The sequence below is a fragment of the Chelonia mydas genome, chromosome 1 (genome assembly GCF_015237465.2).
Source record: "Chelonia mydas isolate rCheMyd1 chromosome 1, rCheMyd1.pri.v2, whole genome shotgun sequence".
NCBI classification, from domain to species: Eukaryota; Metazoa; Chordata; order Testudines; family Cheloniidae; genus Chelonia; species Chelonia mydas.
In genome coordinates, this window is record NC_057849.1 from 125,153,026 (window position 1) to 125,176,622 (window position 23,597).

The window sequence follows — 23,597 nt, forward strand, 5'->3', positions numbered from 1 at the left end:
GGCTTTATGTGCATACAGTGCCTATATGAAGCATATTTTTAGGACCATTTAGGATGGGAAATGCTAAGTAGAATCTCTCTTGACACACAGATGCTAGAAAGCCTACTTCAAATTTGAGCTAAGAATGCCTCAGAACTGCCATAGTTCTGAACATATTCCATCCTAAAAATGACTCATTATTTCAAGCCAACAACTAAAAACTAAGAAAAGTGTAAAATAAAATAAAAAAATTAAAAAAGGTTTTCAAAGACTTCCAACACTGCATTTCCATGCCAATACTGGTTAAATTTCTACACCAGATAGCTTTTAAGTGGTTTAAATTGATATTATGTTTTGACAATGACTAAGGCACAGAATCATTTGTCATATTTTATATATTATTCCATCATGTATATTTTAAAAAAAAGATCAATTTTTCTGTGTTGATATAGACAAATAATGATCGGTGGTTATACTAAAAGTTCAGTGGATGCCTGCACTGCCTCTGTAAAAGACTGTAAATTAAAAACTATAAAATATATATTTTCGTACTTCATAAATACATAAGATAAAATATGAACAATTGATGTGTAAACTATTAAACCATATTAACATTTCTAGCACTTTTACACTACTTCCCAATTAGTAATTTTGGGGACAAAGCCCTAAAGGCAAAGTAGCAACTATAGTCCATAGGCCAACTTCTCCTCTCAGTTACTTTAGTGTCAATCCACCCTTTGCTTTTTAATGAGTCATTTACTGTATGTAAAGATCAATACTGTCGCTATATATAAAATGTGTAAGATGCTGATATATATACCCTCTTGTCCTTGTACAGAACTTCAGAAATCAGGCTTTTTGTTTCAGCTCTGTGTAAGTCTCAGAGCTCTTTTTGGCAACTTGCTGAGTAAGCTACCACTCACATGAATAAGGATGGAAGAATCAAGCCCTAAAACAACAAGACAGACAAGGACCAGAAGAAAGGAAGTACTGCTAATCCATTTCACAGAGAGGGAACTGAGGCACACAGAGATTAAATAATTTGCTCAAAGTCACACAGAGTCTGTGGCAGAGCTAGAGATTTCTGAGTCCAGAGAACCATCATTCTTTGAGATAAAACTATATCTTTTGAATAACAACCAAGCAATGGTTGAAATTCACAAGCCAGAGGTTCACTAGCCTCATTCTCAGATATTAAAATATATGGTCTTATGTAAGATTTAACTTTAAATAGCACTTTAATTGTGAAATGCTTGCTGAACATGATTTCTAATAATCTCTGGGCTAACCTTGAAGCTCAAGGGAATGTGCGTAACTGTAACTACATATTTTTTTTAATATCGTTTTTCTGCAACCTATTTGGGTTACCTAGGGAGGTGGTGGAATCTCCATCCTCAGAGGTTTTTAAGGCCCAGCTTGACAAAGCTCTGGCTGGGATGATTTAGTTGATGTTGGTCTTGCTTTGAACAGGGGGGGTTGAACTTGATGACCTCCTGAGGTCTCTTCCAGTCCTGATCTTCTATGATTCTATAATGCAGTAGGTTCTCTGATACCACAGTGATGACTGTGGTATAAACATCTGAATAAGGAAGGAAGATTTATACAACTTGAGTACAATTGTAGTTGTGATAATGTTTGGTTCAGTTCTTATTTTGTTCACACCAACTTTTTCTTCCCTAGCTGTAACACACATTGGTTGTGGATTAATCAATGAAGGGGAGGAGAACCATAAGAATTAGGCGTAGCAGCCTGTTGGTTGCAGAGCACTTCCATAATAATACATCTTTCCATAGCAGCAAACATTTTTGAGAGGGCTGGTGGAGGATTTGCCTTTGGCTGCAGAATGCCTTTTCTCTGAAAAGCTAGCTTGCTGTGGAGCCAGTGTCCACAACCTTCTAGCTTTTGCATGACCCTACAAAAATATGGATATCTGTTGCTAAATTGGGTTCTAAACTACTGTATTTGTGTTAATTCTTGAAATTACTTCTATAATCTTGCAAAGCTCTCACATTGGTTATGGTATCTGTATAGGCTGTATCTTTGACGCAACCATAGGACCATTAATTTGACACAAACATAGGACTATTGATCTGCTTCTAATTTTTAGTCAAGGGATAGACTTAGTGCCCAGACTTTCATTTTAGTCCCCAAACAGTGTGTCTAAATTCTCCATCTAAACCCTGGTAACATCACATCAAAATTCATACAGTTTATCTTTCACAGCTGTTGCATAGTCTCTTAGATGGTTCTTTGCTATTAATCATACAGATATTTACCCATGCACTTAGGCTATGTACATAAATTGTTTAAACTATCTGTATCTGTATAATGTATTATTCATTGCATGAAAGATTTCTCTCTTTTGAATTATAGTGTGCTTCTGTGTTCTTTTGTCATCTAGTGAAGCCTCAGAGAGGTAGCTGCTGAATACCAAGGCGGTTATCCAGAAAATGTGTTAATGAATCACCTGTAAAGATGGTTACTGACTACTGAAATCTGTATTGCAGTGCAGGTTGAGTTTAAAGTGTGCTTGAGTGGAGAAAATACACTTTGCATAATTACTACCAAGTGGTGTCATTTTGCTACCAGAGAAGTGCCATGAATTGTCAGAATAAACAACATTTTCTGTTTTGATTTCTGTCATATCCTGAGTTTGACATTATTCCAGGGCTACATCTTTTATTTGAATCCCTAGATTTTTCTTTCATTTGGCTTTTGGCATTTTCCCAACTGAGAACACAATTCTCATTGTAATATACATTAAATTTCAGAATACACTCAAACACGTGATCTCTTTGAAACACGTGATCTCTTTGGCTTCTTCCAAGTGAAACTGATTATTGTTTACTATTTGTATTACAGCAGCAACTAGCCTTGACATAGGCACACCTGGGAGAGCCAGTATTTCCTAATTATTTGTGAATTAGGCTCAAGTACATCTCTGAAAACCTGTATGTGCTGGACAGGCATCTGGAAAACCTGGTCACTCATATGGAGAGTTGGAGGTAGCCTTTAGAAGCTACAGGGCTTCTATTGCCACTGCTGAGATGTCTTAAACAACCCACCATCCTGTGTACTGATAATGTGGGACGCAGGCATAAAATAAAAGAAGGGGAGATAGATAATACTTGGCCCTGCTGTGAGTGTAGGGGACTGGACTAAATGACCTCTTGAGGTCCTTTCCAGTCCTATAATTCTGTGATTCTATGACAGGGAAAGGATATCTTTCATTTTGTCTTCTTGTACCCTGAAGAATTTTTGCATATTCTCACACAAAATATTTGCAAATTTCCCTCTCCCATTATTACCAGGGAAAATTCTCCAGTCTCTACTTTGTGATTCTGATCTCTATTCTGGATAAGCAAAAATCACTCCACCTTTAGATGAATTCCGCAGACCCTGAGCATGTTCGGTGAAAACCTAGGATTTCTTAAATGGTGCCTGGTAAAGAGCCAAGTATGTGTGTTTGTGTGGACCGACAGAATCATAGCTCTGATGTAAATGGCAATAGTGAGCATATGCAAGACTGGTGGCTACTGAGCATGTGCAGTAATGGGTGACAGAGAGGTCAGTTAGGTGAGCAGTTAGCTGGTCAGAACCTACTCATACTGGTCACAACTTGTTTTAAAGGTCAGAGCCTTCAATCAGAACTCTGAGGTAATGGTCAAGACTGAGCATGTGCAAGTGAGGTAACTGTAGCTAAGAATAGGAAGGTTATATAAAGACAGAACTTCCAACAATGATTTCGGAGTTCGGAGTCTGTGTCTGAAGAAGGAGAGAGGCATGCAGGGAAAGCCCAGAAGCCAACAAAAGAAGCCAAAGAAAAACTGCTGCAGAGAGACAAAAGAAAGCTGAAGCAGACCAGAGCTGACTGACCAGGAACTGAACAGCAATAGCAGTGATTTGTAAAAGATAACAGCAATGGATTGATAGAGTAAGCTTAATATTCTTTTAATGCAAAGTTTTGGGAAAGTACAGTATAAATAAGGTTAGTATGTGTATGCTTGAAATGTGTGTGAGTGTATTTTAATTGTATTTTATCTATCTAAACTTTAAAGCAATTTAAGATCTGCTGTCAGCAATTTGTTGCAAACTGTCCACTTACAACAAATTGCTTTGCTTAGAATCATTTAGACTATATGCTATTGCAGTGTAAGTGCTCGTTAACTTGCAATAAGGGATTTGTGTCTCAAGGCTTTTGTGTTTTGTTTAGGATTTTTAGTATACACTGTATTAGGGATTATTAGTTACATCAATAAAAAGAACATTGCCCATGTCAATTACTTTATTGGAAGGTATAGCCCTGTCCTTTAGTGTTTTCCTTAGCAACTCCAGGAACTTTTACCTCAGGGAGAACAGATTAAGGAGGCAATAGGCAAGTTATTATAGCCCTGTCCCTAAATTCATTTTTGGGATAACACCACTCCAGTATCCAACACAGAACTTCCTAACAGATGTGCAGGGGCAAGGGGCAACTACAGCCTCAAAACTTGTCACGAGATATTCTTTCTACTAATGCCTGTACAAGGCAACCAATAGACACCAGCTAACCTGCATTGATTCATTAGACCAGCTATGCCATGCACGGCAGGCAGATTAAAAACATTCCCTGGGCAGTAGTTTGTAGCTGTTTGGCACTAAGCAGTAATATGTGCTTATCCCACACGAGAAAAAGACTAAGGCATAGGACAGACAAGGAATAGGAGAAAGGGGAACAAATTAGCCACACGGATGCTTCTGAGCCTGGTTCTATTCCCAGAATAGTTTTTTTTATGGGAAACTTCTGTAGTATTTAACAAAACATGATATTTTTCTGTATCTTCTTTGGATCCAATAGAATCATATCCATGCTCTAGAATTCTACATGATGGTTGAAAAAAACCTACAGAACAGGGGTTGGCAATCTTCAGCACACGGCCTGTCAGGGTTCCTTCCCCACTCTGAACTCTAGGGTACAGATGTGGGGACCCGCGTGAAAGACCCCCTAAGCTTATTCTTACCAACTTAGGTTAAAAACTTCCCCAAGGTACAAACTTTGCCTTGGCCTTGGACAGTATGCTGCCACCACCAAGCGTTTAAAACAAAGACCAGGGAAAGAGACCACTTGGAGATGTCTTTCCCCAAAATATCCCCCCAAGTCCTACACCCCCTTTTCTGGGGAGATTTGATAATAATCCTCACCAATTTGTACAGGTGAACACAGACCCCAACCCTTGGATCTTTAGAACAACGAAAAATCGATCAGGTTCTTAAAAGAAGAATTTTAATTAAAGAAAAGGTAAAAGAATCACCTCTGTAAAATCAGGATGGAAAATACTTTACAGGGTATTCAGATTCAAAACACAGAGGATCCCCCTCTGAGCAAAACCTTAGTTACAGAAAACAGGAATAAACCTCCCCCTTAACAGAAGGAAAATTCACATAAAACAAAAGATAAACTAATCCGCCTTGCCTGGCTTACCTATACTGGTTGCAATATTGGAGACTTGGATTAGGATGGGTTGGAGAAGATGGATTTCCGTCTGGCCTCTCTCAGTCCCAAGAGAGAACAAAACGTAAACAAAGAGCACAAACAAAAGCCTTCCCCCCGCCCCCAGATTTGAAAGTATCTTGTCCCCTTATTGGTCCTTTGGGTCAGGTGCCAGCCAGGTTAGCTGAGCTTCTTAACCCTTTACAGGTAATAGGATGTTGCCTCTGGCCAGGAGGATTTTATAGCACTGTACACAGAAAAGTGGTTACCCTTCCCTTTATATTTATGACACGGCCTATCAGGGTAATCCGCTGGCAGGCCGCGAGACATTTTGTTTACGTTGAATATCTGCAGGCATGGCCCCACACAGCTCCCAGTGGCTGTGGTTTGCCGTTCCCAGCCAATGGGAGCTGTGGGAAGCAGTGGCCAGCACGTCCCTGTGTCCTGCGCCGCTTCCCGCATCTCCCATTGGCTGGAAACGGCGAATCGCAGCCTCTGGGAGCTGTGTGGGGTTGTGCCTGCAGATGGACAACATAAAGAAAATGTCTCGTAACACACCAGCGGATTACCCAGATGGGCCACGTGCTGAAGGTTGCCAACCCCTGCTATAGCAGGAATGTCATTCTCTATTCAATTCTACAGATTTTAAGAGTCACTTTGAGAAAACCTTTTAAAATTGTATAGAACCCTGAAGGTTCATTCCTTATTTCATACTTTGAGGCAAGGATTGTCTCTTTGTTCTGTGTTTGTAGAGCACCAGCCAATGGGGTTTTGGGCCTGGATCCTCAAAGCCATGGGACGTAATTTCTAAGTATCTTTGTGGATCTGGGCCTTGGTCCATAAGTAGGGTTTCTAAGTGCTAAGTAATATAAATAAATGATAATAATTCTATAGAACAGTTCATGAGGGATGGATTGAAACTAACTGACTCATCAGGTGCATCCTCCATATTACTGTACCCCCTTGCCCTTACCGATTCTTAGTCCCTGCAATGGTTTTCAAAAATGCCACTTTTGCCACTAGGGATTTGACCTGTCTCCAATTGACTTCAATGGGAGTTGGACTTCAATAGGACCCCCAACTATTCACTCATAACTGTAGTTGGTTTTGCACCAGTCCATTCTGCCTACAGCCGCAACCCTTTTTTAAAAAGAAAAAACAAAAAACCCTCTTTTTTTTAAAACTTCCTTTTTACTTTCGGAAGATGACAGTGTAACTGCAAAATCTGGCCTCTACTCACAAGCCATGTAATACTTGAACATTTGCAGATACAGCCCTCACAGACTCATAGGTTTTAAGGCCAGAAGAGACCATCATGATAATCGTGTCTGGCCTCCTGTACATTGCAGGCCATAGGTGCCAAATCTGTGAATGAGCCAGTGCTCAAGCATCCATGGACAATGGCCCCAGCTGCATTCTTCCCTGAGACCCTACCCCTGCTTGGCCTCTTCACCCACTTGTGCTGCACTTCTCTCCACCCCTACTCCACCTTTTCTCCTGAGGCCCCTGCCACTCACTCCTCTCTGCCCCATCCCTCCATCACTCAACTTTAAGGCCAGAGGGGGCAGAGAGAAGAGAGGGGTGGGCAGAAGGCACTCGGGGATGGGGTGGATTAAAGTGAGCAGCAGGTAGATGGGAGGGAGGAGCCTTGCAGGAGACGGCAGAAAGGAGCTAGAGGGAGATGCTCAGGAGAGGGAGGCGGAGAGGAGAAAGCAGTGGGCAGGGGGGCTCAGAAGAGGGAGTGAAGGGGAGTGAGTGACAGGTGGGTGGGGCCTCAGGGGCAGAGAAGAACAAATGGCAGGGACCTTGGGGGTGGGGGCAGAGAGGGCCCAGCAGCAGTCAAAGTGGGGGAGGAAGAGGCAGAGCAGGAGTGGGAAGAGGCAGAGTGGGGATGGGGCCTCAGGGGAAGAGGCTGAGCAGGAGCAGGGCCTCGGGGTAGAGCGGGCGTGGAGCACCCACCGCCAAAACCAAAAGTCAGCGCTTTTGTTGCAGGCCACAGAACCTCACCCACCCGCTCCTGTAACAGATCCCTTGCTTCTGGCTGAGTTACTGAAATGCTCAAGTTATGACTTAAAGACTTCAAGATACAGTGAATCAAACTTTTTCGCTTGTTTAAACCTGCAAGTGACCTGTGCCCCATGCTGAAGAGGAAGATGAACCCCCCACCACCCTGCCAATACACCCCACGGGAAAATTCTTTCTTGACCCACAAATATGGCAATTATTTAGGCCCTGAGCATGTCGGCAAGACATACCAGACCAGACACCTGAATAAGAATTCTCTATAGTAACTCAGAGCCCTCCCAAACTAGTGTCACCGGCCATAGGAGGTATTTGCTTCTAGCAGTCGCAGATCAGCTACATACCATTGTAAGCTGTCTCATCATACCATCCCCTCCATAAACTTATCAAGCTCAGTCTTGAAGCCAGTTACATTATTTGCCCCCACTGCTCCCTGGGAAGGCTCTTCCAAAACTTTACTCCTCTGATGGTTAGAAACCTTCATCTAATTTCAATCCTACATTAATTGATGGCCCTTAATTTCTATAATTTAAACTGATAGAATAAAACCAGCATGCATGTTGAGCAACACAACAGAAGAGATATTTTAATTATGAGAAAGCCATGTGGCTTATGTATTAGCTATTTTACTTGTATTCCATTTAATTGAAATGAAAAGTGAAGGTTTTTATAATTATCATTTTAATATTCCTTGGCAGATTTTAATTTTATGGGGTTAACAAATGGCTCTTGTGTTTCAACTAGGTTACTTTTAATAACAGTAGGAACATTTCTTGCCTGGTAAACATTTTCTGTTGCTTAACTTGAATTTGAGTACGTGTGGGTATGATACCAAAATATTGTAGCTGAAAATGTAAACTTTTCAAACATAAATAATGACGTTGGTGTTATAATTTTACAAATCTGATGGGCAACATGGTAATTGTATTGGACATAAACTTTCAATCAACTTTTTCTACAAGCTGTGCTTTAATGATTCACTAGACACTCAGATAATTAATCATTGACATTCTTATAAGATAATATTTCAAAGGCTGCAGGAGATGCATCTAGATATGTAAGTCTTACTTAGAAAACTAACATTATGTTATGAATTCCAAAGTGTAATTAAAATCTTCCTGTGTTTTATATTGTAGCACTTTGACCAATCAAAAATAACTTTCCTATTTCACTTTCAAAGTGAGTTAGATTAAATAATTTTCATTATAGCCTTGCTCAACCTTGTCCTAAACATTCAATGCAAATCAATCAGTAGTCTTCCAGTTATAAACTTTAAACTGTAATGTAATTTAGATTAGAACAGTTTTCTTTATCATTTAATCTATCACTACAAGTGGTTTGGCATAATATATGTGTTTCCAAAGTTACTTTAAGACACTTATTTGGGAATTTAAGTCAGTCTATGGTAGTCCTGTTTCCAGAACAGTTGCTCTATTTAAAAACAGTAGGGAAAAAAGAGGAGTAACCAATATGCAAGATAATCTTAATGGGGGTATTCATTATAAGAAATACCATGAATTATGGGTATGTAGCTTTCCTAAGAACTAAATAATATATAAATACTCATGGGTTTACTTCAACAATGGAGACTAAGGATGAAATATCAAGAAATTCCCATGTCAAGCTTAGGTGCAGGAGAGATATGTGGTTTCTAAAACCATTCACTGTTTGATAAATTTCAAACTGTGGACAGATCATGGGAGACTCCTTTAACATCTCTTTTGTTTATTTCACATCCTGGCCTCTCCCCCTATTTGTTGATGTCCCTCAGATTTTGGACCTCTGTCCCCCTTTTCCCCCTCTTGGTAACCTTATCAACCCTAGAGCTTTTAATTGCTGCCCCTTGGATGATTTACTTAACTCTGCCCAATCTCAATGTCCAGCTGTTACTTAAGCATCTCCTTCTTCTTGTTCTGCTTCCATTTTACACTCAAGGTGTCCAAAACAGGGTTCCCTCTTTCACACCAACCCTTTTCCATTTCCTCCTTTTTCTCTTACTGTTGACAAATCCATTATTACAGCTTGAGTGCCATCTTCAGCTCCTCACTGTCTGCTTCCTCATTCATTCAGGCTATTGTTATGTCTTATTGCTCCTTTCTGTGTAAGAACAAAAAACAAAACAGAGGTTCACAATAAGATTTTAAGTCTAAAATAAGTTAGAAGATAAGAGCAGTGGTGCTACAATGTGGATATTACAAGGTATCTTTTTTTAATCTGAATTGCTCAGAAAAACTGACAAAGATTATCTTCATATTGACCAAATACAATGACTGTAATGATAAAAACTCTGCCAGCCAGATATGGTGAAAGACTGTCGTTATCATGGTAGTTACCTCCTTCCCTAACCCTTCTAATCCATCCTGCAACTGAATCCAATAAATGATCATTTTTACTACAGAAAACAGCATCAACTCTAAGCCACAATGGAACATAAGGAACTGCTTCCCTCCACAGAAGAATTCATGAGATTTCTTTTGTTCCTGTTCACCAGTTTTCAACCTTCCAGCCACCACAATATTTTTTGCTGATTGTACCAGGTTCACCATTGGAAATTTATGGTAGGTTTCCTCAGGTTTCCATGTTTTGTGTTATTATTCCATGTGGTTTTAAATAAAATTATTGAAGGCCATCTCGTCTGATACACCTCTTTTTCTTGTGCATTAAAAAGATATTCATCCCGAAGTGTTTTCATTGGCAATGCACAGCCAGATCAGCCTGACTAAAGACAATCCTGCAGTGTTTTCCTGCAAATTCACATTAAATACAATCTGTCTGCTTCTTTAAGTCACTTATTTATTTTAAAGAGTTAATGAATGCTTCTAGTGTTAATTTACAGGATCCAGTAGTGTGAAAGCTATTTTGAACGTACAGCTCCAGAACAAGAAAAATATCAGATTTGCCCACAGCAGTGTAAGTGGTGAGAAGAAGGGGGAAAAGTGGAAACAGGGAAAGAATAGGTTATTGTAGAAAAGATGGAACTGGTTATTTGAAGTGAAGAAAGAATGTGTAGAGTCACTGGAGAATATGGACCGTCCATTAGGGTAGGAAAGAATCAGCAATGAGAATAGGAGCTGGAATATGATGAGAAATGTTTTCAGATAACATTTACAATATAGTAAATCCCCATGAATCGTCCTGATTTTCAGCAATGAAATGGCAAAGAAATAGCTATATGTTTTGTACCAATGTTCTTAACTTGACATATCAGTTATTCAGTAATTTCTAGACTTCCAAACCAGTCTAGGCAGTAATACAAATCAAAATATTTTGGTATTTGGCATCAGTCAGATTCATATTGTCACATACTTCTTTTCCTTGATAAAAAAGATGTGTATGTCAATTTTAAAGGTGCTACTTTTGGGCATCCCAAACCAGGAAGAATTTATAGACTAATGTTAAATTATCCATGTATCTGAAAATTGGATTAAATGTTTGGCCACTCATGGCCAAAATCCCACTATAAAAAAAAATCCATCACATTGTATTAATGTTCTGACCATTGTTCCTAAGTGTAACTATATGCACACAATGCCTATCTCTTTCCGACAGTACAGAATCTCTCTTCTGGAACACCTGTGACTTATAGGGTAAGCACTTTAAACATAACAGGAATACATTTGAATTGAAAGTCATCATAAACACAAAGTGTGATGATTGTTGCAATGGTCCCTGATTTAAGAAAGCAACAGTAATATAGTTTATGACCTCTCTACTTGAATGGTGCAAAAGTGAAATGCATAGCAGTGACGGTCCAGAGTCCATATTCTAAGTTCTATGCTTCTCCAGTGATATATTTTGAACGGATATTAGATCAAAATAGATAAGACCAGGTCTTCTAAAGGGATCTGAGTCATGAATGACCAAAGAGAGGCACTTGAGAAGACTTGAAGCCACTGAAATGAGATATTTGAGGGCAGTAAATAGGGGGATCATTGCTGGACCTCATGCAGAATGATGCCATCAGGAGTAAGACCAAGGACTGTGGTATCAGAGAGAATGTGCAAAAGAGGAGGCTGAAATGATATGCAAGAAAAACAGATGAAGGCAATCCTGTTAGAGAGGAATTTGAGACTAGAACTTGTGGGCACTGAACAAGAGGATAGCTAAGAAAACAGCGGATAGACTGTGTATGAGAGGATGGAGTGAATATGGAGTGAGTGCTGGACTGGCAAACCTGAAAAAGACTGCTCTGTCAACCTGACCCCAGCCGGCTGATAAAAGGGGAAGAAGAAAGATATTAGGTCAGAATATGTCCTGAAGTCTCTCCTCACTCATGTTACCCAAGCCCCCCCTCCCAGATAGCCCATTCAGAGAGGAACTTCTAGAACACAACTTGTGTTCAGCATATCTGAGATTATGGAAACTGATATTTAGCATGTCCAACAGCTCAGTGTTGAACTTTTTAAAAAAATGCTGCAGCTTGCCATCATGTCCGATTACAGAGGTTGAGCTACAACTGCAGGGGGTCAGAGGTTACCTTGTCCTATTTGAAAATGAAGTTGGAGCTCTTGTGGAATGTATTTCTGAAATAATTGAATCATAGAAGATTAGGGTTGGAAGAGACCTCAGGAGGTAATCTAGTCCAACACCCTGCTCAAAGCAGGACCAACCCCCAATAAAACATCCCAGCCAAGGCTTTTTTCAAGCTGGGCATTAAAAACCTCCAAGGATGGAGGTTCCACCACCTCCCTAGATATCCCATTTCAGTGCTTCAGCACCCTCCTAGTGAAAGAGTTTTTCCTAATATCCAACCTAGATCTCCCCCACTGCAACTTGAGACCATTGCTCCTTGTTCTGTCATCTCTTACCACTGAGAACAGCCTAGCTCCATCCTCTTTGGAACCCCACTTCAGGTAGTTGCTATCAAATCCCCCCTCACTCTTCTCTTCTGCAGACTAAATAAGCCCAGTTCCCTCAACCTCTCTTCATACGTCATGTGCCCCAGTGCCCTAATCATTTTCACTGCCCTCCTCTGAATTCTCTCCAATTTGTCCACATCCTTTCTGTAGTGGGGGCCCCAAAACTGGATGCAATACTCCAGATGTAGCCTCACCAGTACCAAATAGAGGGGAATACTGACTTCCCTTGACCTGCTATCAATGCTCCTATTAATGCAGCCCAATATGCCATAAACCTTCTTGGCAACAAGGGCATACTGTTGACTCATATCCAGCTTCTCATCCGCTGTAATCCCCAGGTCCTTTTCTGAAGAACTCCCACTTAGCCAGTCAGTCCCCAGACGGTAGCAGTGCATGGGATTATTCCATCCTAAGTGCAGGACTCTGCATTGTCCTTGTGGAAGCTCATCAGATTTCTTTGGCCCAATCCTCCAATTTGTCTAGGTCCCTCTGTATCCTATCCCTTCCCTCCAGCGTATCTATCACTCATCCCAGTTTAGTGTCATTCGTGAACTTGCTGAGGGTGCAATCCATCCCATCATCCAGATCATTAATAAAGATGTTGAATATAACCAGCCCCAGGGCCAACCCTTGGGGCACTCCGCTTGATACCGGCTGCCAACTAGACATTGAGCTGTTGATCACTACCCACTGAGCCCAACGATCTAGCCAGCTTTCTATCCACCTTATAGTCCATTCATCCAGTCCATACTTCTTTAACTTGCTAGCTAGAATACAGTGGCAGACCGTATCAAAAGCTTTGCTAAAGTCAAGGTATATCACATTCACTGCTTTCCCCATATCCACAGAGCCAGTTATCTCTCATAGAAGGTAATCAGGATTGTCAGGCATGAGTTGCCCTTGGTGAATCCATCCAAATCACTGCTTTGCTTACCACTGTGGATTGAGACACAATTAAAAGCAAACTTAATTGTTTCCCAAGACAAATAAATTGGAATTTAGCCTCTCCCCCTGGGCATGTAAGCTCCACTCCACCACATCTCCTATATCTAAGCCATAATCTAATAATACTGTCCACCTGAGGACAACAATTAGCACTAGCTCCAGAAGAAACCTATTCAGAAATAAAAAGATATATCATGTGAGATTTGCAATAAACTTTCTTGCTAATTATTCCTTAAATTAACATATTGTGTTGCAAGCACTATGTAATTGGGGCCATCTTGCAATTTGGAGAATGAGTACTTGTGGCACCTTAGAGACTAACCAATTTATTTGAGCATGAGCTTTCGTGAGCTATAGCTCACTTCATCGGATGCATACTGTGGAAACTGCAGAAGACAGCTCATGCTCAAATAAATTGGTTAGTCTCTAAGGTGCCACAAGTACTCCTTTTCTTTTTGCGAATACAGACTAACACGGCTGTTACTCTGAAATTTGGAGAATGTTGCTCCTACATAGCCAATAGTAACAATGTGGGGCATACTATGCTTTATGAAGCTGTGAAATTAGTCAAAATTTCTGCATCAACACCTCCAGTTGGTGGCATTCTTGGCATTTCTCATTTCCATATTACTGCACTAGGGTAAGTAATTAGATGGCAGGGACAAAATATCCTCTGAGCCCCACTCCTGCATGTAGCATACAATCCTACTGTGCAGCTCTTGCTCTCTCCTGGAATCGGGCTCTCCAAAACTGATTGCACTGGTACAGTCAGAGAATCACAGATGCACGGCATGTCATCTGCTCTCTGCTAGACACAGGCAGCTGAGACAGCAATTACCGACTGCCAACCGTAAGCTGCTCTGACTAGCAACAGTGCTTAAAGGCAGCCCGAGTGTTATTAAGTACCGAAGTACAGGGGATAAATAATAAATGCCTATGGATTTCTCTGTGGTTTAGTGCCTGCAAACGGGTGTTTTTCAGAACAGCAAAGGCAAATATCTGGACTATATTCCCAAGCACATGCATGTGCGTGGAAACACACACACACACACACATAGAAGGGTTAGGCTTAAGATAGTCATGGAGTATGGAGGTGCAGGAAGCTGTGTGGTTCATTACCAGCACCATTTTCACAGGTTTGTACGCAAATTTCCTTCATGCCCAAATCTGATGATGATACATCCAGGCCATCTCACCTTTCCAATGCTCATTATCTTATTGATACATCTGTATTTGTTATGGCCTGGACAGAGATAAATGATCAAGCAGTTTCTCGCTGTCACACACAGAGGCAATAACTGCACAGCATTCATTTGAGGACAATCTGAACCTCTAAAGCTTAGACTGTGTGTGAGTCCCCATAAAAATCGCATGCATTCAGAGTCTGCAGAATCTCTCCAGCAGCTAGAAGGTGAGACATCCATTAGACAGCTGTCTGAAGGAGCATCTCAAATCCTGAGAGGATACCATATAAGGAAATTGTGTAGATCCTAAGAGGAATACAAAGGGAGCATGAAAAATGTGCATCCAGTCAGCTGGACCTCTCCTTCCAAAATATTACCCTGGACCCATGCAGAGGTGTGAACGCTGGTGGCCCTAGTTAACAGCTAGAAACAGACAATCAGCCACACCCAGGTTTGTTTTCTGTTCCTTTCTTTAGGGTTCTGTTTATTGTTGTCAGAAACGAGAAAGAAAAGTGTAAAAATTATCACAAACAACAATCTGGTTAGGGATTCAGACTGGGATCTTCTGGCCTCCACTAGCTATTGGGTAGGGCCCTCTCTGACAATTCAGAGGGGGATCCACAGGATCTGCCTGCCTACACCTTCCCTCTCTGGTTACAAGATCCCCCTTTTTCCTGGTTTCCCCCCTTTATATTGTCCAGATGAGAGTGTGGGCTAATCATGCGGTGCTGATCAGCTGTGCCAGCTGATTCACAGCACCTGCCTGCTTGGCTTCTCTCTGGTCAGGGTCAGCTGCTCCCTGTTCTCCCCCAGCTAGTAAAGAGGCAAATCATGTTAGAGGGTAACTATATAAACATGGGAAACCCCGTGCTTTGGAAGAAATGAAGCCTGCTCTGGCTACTTAGGAAGTTCATGGTGGATTCACAAAGGATTTTGGATGGGTGACAGGCATCTTTTTTGTGGAAGTAATGTCAGCTGAGTGATCCATACCTGCAGCATTCCCAGATTTGTAGCAGCTTCTATCCTGCTGCCAAACTAGTTTGTAGTATAAAATGATCAAAGTCCTTTAAAGATATTTTATAGGAGTTTAAAGTGCATTTGAGTCTTCAAACTAGGTCAATGCCCTCAATTGCCATAGTTTTATGAAAAGTTAAGAACAGATAGATGTTGGGTCCCTGTCAGCATCCATAGCAAAGAAATGGGTTCTTTGCCACTGAAAATGAGAAATAAACCATTGGTGATGCTGTTCATCTCATCGATGTTGTCATGAATACTTACATTGTACTGTGAGTGGAGAATTGCAATACACAAATACAGAAAAAAGTTTGTGATAACATTGCTATTATACTGCGTGGTACCGCTAGTCCAACTCTTTTTACTCTGGCCTGATAGTCCAACTAGAATACAACCCACAAATGTGATTGCTGCCTGATTTGTCAGTAAATGTCTCATTCTCCATGCTCTCAGCTTCCAAAACAATGAGTGAACAGATCAGCTTTGTGTGAAGCTTTCCCTTGAATCCCAAATATTAATAATTGGGAAGCTGCTTCACCTGGTGCATTGGATGAAGCACATTGTTATCCTCCATACTAGAGGGAAGTCTGGTGCTCCAAAGTTACACAAGTGGCTGCAGTGAAGAACAATAATGAATGGGTTAATTGCTTTCATTCTCCTTATTTCCTTTGCTTTTAAACGTATAATTCAATAGCGCATCCATTATTTATTCTGTATCATTATCACATGCTTGTATAACATCATACGCTGAAAGGAGTTGGCAAGAGCCAACATGCTTCAACTGAGTTTACGGTTCAATTCTTTTGTTATTTTATCATTCAATAAAATGCTCTGCATACAGAATAATTTTCTTTGCACAATATTTATTTTTGTTTTACCTTCCTGGAAATGGAAATTGTAGATGCTTTGATAAAAGGATTACAAGGTCATCCAATTTCAAGTAGTTCCTATAAGTACCACAAAAACATCCTCTTAAATGCTAATTTTGTACAGTCCTACAGTAGTGGAGTACTTTTCAGTTCAGTAATTGAATACACAAAGGAGGAAATGGCTGGGAGAGGAAGCTGTTTTTGGACTCTCAGCCACAGAAGCCCACCTCTAATACAAATTAATGTGCTTAAGCATTTCTATGCCTCTCTATAGTCTCACCAACAGATCGAGTACTTTTAATTGTAAGTGAATTTAATGTCATATTAATAGACTTGGCACTGAAGTTGTTGAATTGTCCTCCAAACTAACTTCAGTAATGTCTGTAAAATGCTTTGAGCTGCTTAGTTGGAAGTTCTAGCCACACACACTCACTGCATTAAAAGTTATTGTCTTCTATGCCTATCCAGTTCCCTGCCTCTCCACTAAAGCAAGTTGTGATGGTGATTTTTATTGTGGCCCCTTTTCCATTATGAAGTGAATTGAGGTCAGATAGATGATTACTTAGCACAGAGTCATCTGATGGAGATAACATCTGGTCAGTTGTCACTATTGAACTAGACTGAATTGGATCCTGTGGCCAATGTGTGAATGGTTCTCTAGCCCTTACTTACTAAAACTTTCAATCCAGAGTATTTGCATTTGTGTGGTACAGATCTATAACACTACCAAGTTGGCAGTCTGCCTCAACTTTGCAAACCTGAACCAAAGAGTCTATTAGTCTCCTTCTATAAACCTTACCTAATTTGATGTAAAAATCTGAAACAAAAAATGGGGTTTTAGGTTTCACTTTGTAGTCTGAAAGCTATGTGCTACAACTATGTTATGCTGTATAAAGTAAATCAGAAAATAAGAGTAAACAGAACACATTTGTTCCTTTTATTGTCTGTGAATCCTTAAAAATGACATTATAAGAAAACTGGAGCTTGAAATTACAGTAGAAAAGATTCTCACTGCAGACAAAACCCATGAAAATTAATGGTTTCACAGATTTTCATTAAACCACTTTTTTTTCCATTCTTGCTTAACATTTTTACAGAGTTTGAAATAAATTTTAAAGGTGGAAAACTACTGTAATTTTGCAGTAAATAGAGTTTTTCCTATAAGACTGCTGGCACTCCTGTGCAAAAAAGGGTGAGTTTCAACAATGAAGCAAGTAACAGTTTTGATTGGTGCCCATATGTTGATTTTTTTCTTCATTAAAAGGGGTATTTGTTTTCAGAAATGGAAATACAGTTCCCAGGATAAAATTCACACAAAACAATGAAAACTTTAGGCTTTGCATCCAGTATTAAGTTTTGAAAATCAAAATTTGACTCTGAAAAATAAAATTGTTAACTTTGATCAAAAGGAAACTACAAAAATGTTGGTGAAAATTACTAGATTAATGCTGATTTATTGAATTTTGCTGGGGATAATGTCTCTCAATTGTTAGCAGATTTCAATAAATATTGATAGTGTAATTGGGAAAATGACTAATATTCTCCATGAATAGTGCAATGTTTTCACACTGTGTAATATTTATATCTATGGATATATATATATATAATAGCATGTATAAGCCCTAACCAAGATCAAAATCCCATTCTGCTGGGCCTATATATATGCTTACATACAAAAATATACACAATAAAGAGACAGTCTCCTGTCTTGAAGAGCTCACAATCTAAAGAGACAAGACTTGGGAAGGGAAAGAGAGGCACATACAAGTTAAGTGTCATTCCCAAGGACATACACTAGGTCAGTGGCAGAGATGAGAATAGAATACAAGCTTTCTAAGTCCCAGTCCAGTGCACTAATCACGGGACCATGCTGCCTCTCCATCTGAGGGCAGTACTCTTACACCCAAGGAATAATTCAGCCAGAGAGAAAACTGAAGCAGAACAGGTTTCAGAGTAGCAGCCATGTTAGTCTGTATGCGCAAAAAGAAAAGGAGTACTTGTGGTACCTTAGAGACTAACAAATTTATTTGAGCATAAGCTTTCGTGAGCTACAGCTCACTTTCCGATGAGCTCACGAAAGCTTATGCTCAAATAAATTTGTTAGTCTCTAAGGTGCCACAAGTACTCCTTTTCTTTTTGAAGCAGAACAAACTTTTTATTGGTAATATGCAAAGATTCTAAAAAAGAACTGCATCAGAACTGAAAGTAACATTTCTCTCAAGATGTAACTACCTAAAAATTCAGATAATGTAGTCTGTAATGATATTGCAGGGATATATTGACTCTATTAACATAAATGCTATGTTAAGTAATTACTAGACTGCTAGAACATGCTATGAAATTATTATGCTGACTTTGAAATGTCTAGACTACTATACAATTAATATTATAAGACTGATTCACAAGCTTTCTGTGAGATAGGAAGAAGCCTAAAATAATACTGAAGATATGCCAAGATCTCATCTCATATGGCATCATCTAATCAATGACTTTACTTTGTGGCATCAAGTGAGGTTTGTTCTGAGATGTGAAAGAGTGGGCCGTTTTGCTTCAAATGGCTTTAAAAAAACACTTCTTTTATGTTCCAAGCCATGTGGGTTTGCCCCTCCAAGTTTCACTTTGAGTTCCTGGTTATCAAACACACTCTCAGAACAAACAGATGAACAAAATGACACCAATTGTACCTTCCCACCTAGTTTTGTGTCATTAGAGTATAAAACCAAAACATTCTCATGAAATCATAGTGAATATCTTCCTCAACGGTAGCTGAAAAGTCATCTGAAGTAGTCTTTATGACTGAAACTAAAACCTCTCAGAACAATTCTGGAACCAGGCCCCAAAGAGAAAAATAAACCAATCCCATGACCCACACCTGAAGAGCTATATGGTTATTAAAAGCCCAAATCATGAAGTCAATCACATTCTAGGAGACGCTAAACCCAATACTCTGTATAGGAAAATATGCATTGTTTTGGCACCAATGGCGGTGCCTTTGGTTTGTACAGTCTCCATAACACTGTGAAAAATGGTGAAAATAAATTCTCCACTAAGCGACAGAAGAGGTTTGGTCTTTCTGCATCAGAACTATGGAAATATATGCTTTTTAGAAGATGCTGTAAACACTACCTGAGAGAAAATGTATTCACCAAAGATGTATTGTGAGTGATCCTCTGTCATCATTGTGTAAATTCAGCAGTTCCAAAACCTATTTCAACGTCCAAAAAATGGCTGCAAAGATACTTTGAGAAAAGACTTGGGCCTGAATACCTGTGAAAAATGTTGAATGAATATTACTAGGAATTTCCAGAGAATTAGACCCTCCGTACAGATAGTTCTGGACACAGATTTTTCTGGACTGCATCTGGTAGCACAATTTGGTTATTTTCTCAGAGCTAAAATGTACATACAAGCTATGAAATCCCAAAGCCACTGAAGTCAATGGGAGTTTTACCACCAACTTCAATGGGCTGAGGATTTCCTTCATAATCTGACACTGCTAGTGATAAACCAAATTTGAGAGCTTTTGAAGACTGAGACTTGCATTTGATCAAGCCTGATTTTCAGAAGTTCAGATCATTCACAACTCTAGCAGAAGTCTGCAAGTGCTCAGCACCCCTGTGAATAAGGCGGATGTGGGGCTATATTCTCAGCTCTGCTGAGTCTGCCTCCTGCTGCAAAACTTAAATTGGCCAGAGAATTCCCCCAGTACTGGGGGAATCTCCAACCAGTGGAAAGCAGGTGGAGGAGGCCATGCCACCCTCCACACCTGCTCCTCCATGTCTCCTCTACCATGGGACAGAAGAGGAGAGAAGATGGAGAAAGGGGGTTTTGGTAGAATGAAATTCTGCTACACATGATTCTCCACTACTGTAATGTCCCTTAGGGATGTTACACCAGTGGTGTATGTTAAAACAACCCCACTGCTCCCTGCAGCTGTACTATGCACTGGGCCAGGGCAGAGCAAAACTAGGGAGCCATGCTCCGCTCCCTGTCAGCTCTCCAGTCACTGCACTAAGCTCTGTATGGGAGAATTCAACCCTGAGGATAATATATCTCCATTTCTCTTAGCAAAGGTTGGTGAACTGTGAAATACATTTGCAGAAGGACATGAACAGCAGTGCTGTTTGGCCAGCTGAATATTACTAATAATGTTCAGGCTGCCAAATTTTCACTCATCCGTTCCCATCTGACTCCTGCTTACAGCAATTACAATGATGAGGCTCCTCTCACAAATTACATTGAGTTATTTTCATTAGAAAAGATAGCCAGCCTTGTAAACATCCTCTGGTGTCTTTGGATGGTGATCTCTCTCACCAGCTCAGTCTTTTAGGGGACTAATATGGAGGCCTGATACCCCATAATTAGAGAAAGATTTTCAGAGAAACAGACTGGCTGCCCACACCTCCCATGTTGCACTATCAGGCAGGAAAGCTTCTGCTGCCAATCTACCACTGTGAACTGAAACTGTGTCCTAACTGTGTGGTGACCAGGGATATGTGGTGTGACCTTGTCATAAATATAAAGGGAAGGGTAAACACCTTTAAAATCCCTCCTGGCCAGAGGAAAAACCCTTTCACCTGTAAAGAGTTAAGAAGCTAGGATACCCTCGCTGGCACCTGACCAAAATGACCAATGAGGAGACAAGATACTTTCAAAAGCTAGGGGGAGGGAGAAACAAAGCCTCTCTCTCTGTCTGTGTGATGCTTTTGCTGGGGACAGAACAGGAATGGAGTCTTAGAACTTAGTAAGTAATCTAGTTAGAAATGCGTTAGATTCTGATTTCTTTAAATGGCTGAGAGAATAAGCTGTGCTGAATGGAATGGATATTCCTGTTTTTGTGTCTTTTTGTAACTTAAGGTTTTGCCTAGAGGGAGTCTCTATGTTTTGAATCTAATTACCCTGTAAGGTATTTACCATCCTGATTTTACAGAGGTGATTCTTTTTACTTTTTTTTTTCTATTAAAATTCTTCTTTTAAGAAACTGAATGCTTTTTCATTGTTCTTAAGATCCGAGGGTTTGGGTCTATGATCACCTATGCAAATTGGTGAGGATTTTTATCAACCCTTCCCCAGGAAAGGGGGTGTAAGATTTGGGAGGATTTTGGGGGGAAAGATGTTTCCAAACGGACTCGTTCCCAGTAACCAGTGTTAGACATTTGGTGGTGGCAGTGAAAGTCCAAGGGCAAAAGGTAAAATAGTTTGTATACTTGGGGAAGTTTTAACCTAAGCTGGTAAAAATAAGCTTAGGAGGTTTTCAGGCAGGTCCCCATATCTGTACCCTAGAGTTCAGAGTGGGGAAGGAACCTTGATACACCTATACTACATATATAAGTGAATAGAACTGTTCGATTGTAGCATGTGTTTATTGTTATTTAACCAAAGATACCTGCTGCATTTGGGATAGTATAGTTTATATATTGCATTCAGTCAATTAACTTGTGGCTAAACATAGATATTAAGGACCCATAGCACCTCTCATCCCCCACAGCTATCCTTTACATCCACCTTTCTACTGGTATAAAAGTTCCTTTTTAGGTTTTATTTTCATAAGGAGATTGCTTGGAAATTATCAGTTAATGAAAAGCTTTTCATTATCTTCCCTAAGGCTAGCATTTCAACTTCCTGCAGAAAAGGCAATAACTAATACTTATGCAGAGGATCAAACTGATACCAGTGACTTGAAAGACTTGAACCATCATATATATAACCAGTATATCTCTAAACTTTCTGGAATTTACCTGTAAATGGTTTATTTGTAAACTTCTAGAAGTATTTTTCCTTCTCATTGATGATAATCTTCAATCTGTTATCCCCTTACTTATTTTAGAAAACTGATTTTGTCAAGTGAAATATTTTTTCAATTAAAATACTTATTGTGGCGAATGTGAACTGCTATAAGGATACAGATATGTAACCCAGTTATTGCGATAGTCTGTATAACTTATATTGGGGTAGTGGAATGTGTATTATACACCTCTATTGCTTTAATTCAATGTATTATACACCTCTATCGCTTTAATTCAATTTTCAGAAGTTCAGAGCATTCACAACTCTAGCAGAAGCCTGCAAGTGCTCAGCACCCTTGTAATGGGTGCTATTGGAAGAACAAACAGGAAGGCAATGGGATGGTTTCCCAGCTAAGAACATCTTAACACATACTGTTCGGCAATGGAAGAAGCTCTTACCTTTGAGAATCTTACATCCCATCTCCAAAAAGTTGCAAGCTTTTATTGCTAGTGATGAGACCTTCGCTATCAACAGTTACGAAGCCACAATCCCTGAGGACCAGAGTGATCAGAAAAGACTGAACGGCTTTTACAAGAGACTTTCCCTGAAGCAGGTTGGGAGACATGATTTGTTAGTAAAGGGAACAGAAAATGCCAGTGAGACCCTAAAGGTGTTGGGAGGTCCATAGGAAGCTTACATCTTCCAGGATCCTCATGTTGAAGATGGATAGATATGTACAGACATGTCTAGACTGTTTATTTGTTTTAAGGCCAGCTTTCTCTGAAAACTTTAGTTCTAAATTAATAACACTTTGCTTTAAGTCGTCAGTTTGGTTACTGGATACCACTGTCTCAGCTCCTGCAGGGAAGTGAACTGGAGATACTGAACCTAAGGCAGGCCTGCTGAGGTAATTGTGGCTGACCACACAGGGGACTGCAGAGCAGGGCCCACTCTGACAGTGGGAGAATTGCGTGATTCTACCTGAGAGAGGTGACGGTATGAACTTGAATGTGGGGGGGTGTGCACGTGGAACGACCAGGAAGGGTCAGAGATGCAGTAAGCCCAGTGGCTGTGACACATTTCATAAGTTTTTTGTTTGTTTTGTTTTTTGCTTATGGCTTATTCTCTTGTGTTAGTTTTAAACAAACAAACATTTCAAAAATATAATTAAATGGCTTTTCTCACATAAAATAATTATTTTGTTCAGTCTGTTTGCTCTATAGTATGGATTTACATCTACTAAGTATTCAGCATTGTTTTTTATTCCTTATCTCCCTTTGCTATTTACTTTTCAGCTAAGTGAGATTTTTTATGGCGGGAATTCACTGTTCATGTTACTTTCCTTCCTTTGGTACCATATTTTGAATTTTAACTTCTTATATTTTCCAACCCATTCAAGCAGTTCAGAACAGACTAATCAAGAAAATCTACTTAGTTCTAGTTGATGTTCAGTTATGAGTAACAAGGGATAGAAGTGTCCAAGGTGAACAAAAAGGCATCATTGACTAAAGACTATTATTTATTTGGG

At 39.9% G+C, this 23,597-nt stretch overlaps 1 long non-coding RNA gene across 1 annotated transcript; it reads left to right on the forward strand.

Annotated features, from left to right (window-relative positions):
• The first annotated feature begins 3,732 nt into the window (after positions 1-3,732).
• LOC119565215 lies at positions 3,733-23,387 on the forward strand. The gene is made up of 3 exons (XR_005223859.2): positions 3,733-3,913; positions 9,870-10,029; positions 22,374-23,387. It is a non-coding gene; the product is annotated as an uncharacterized LOC119565215 (long non-coding RNA).
• Positions 23,388-23,597: the final 210 nt, after the last annotated feature.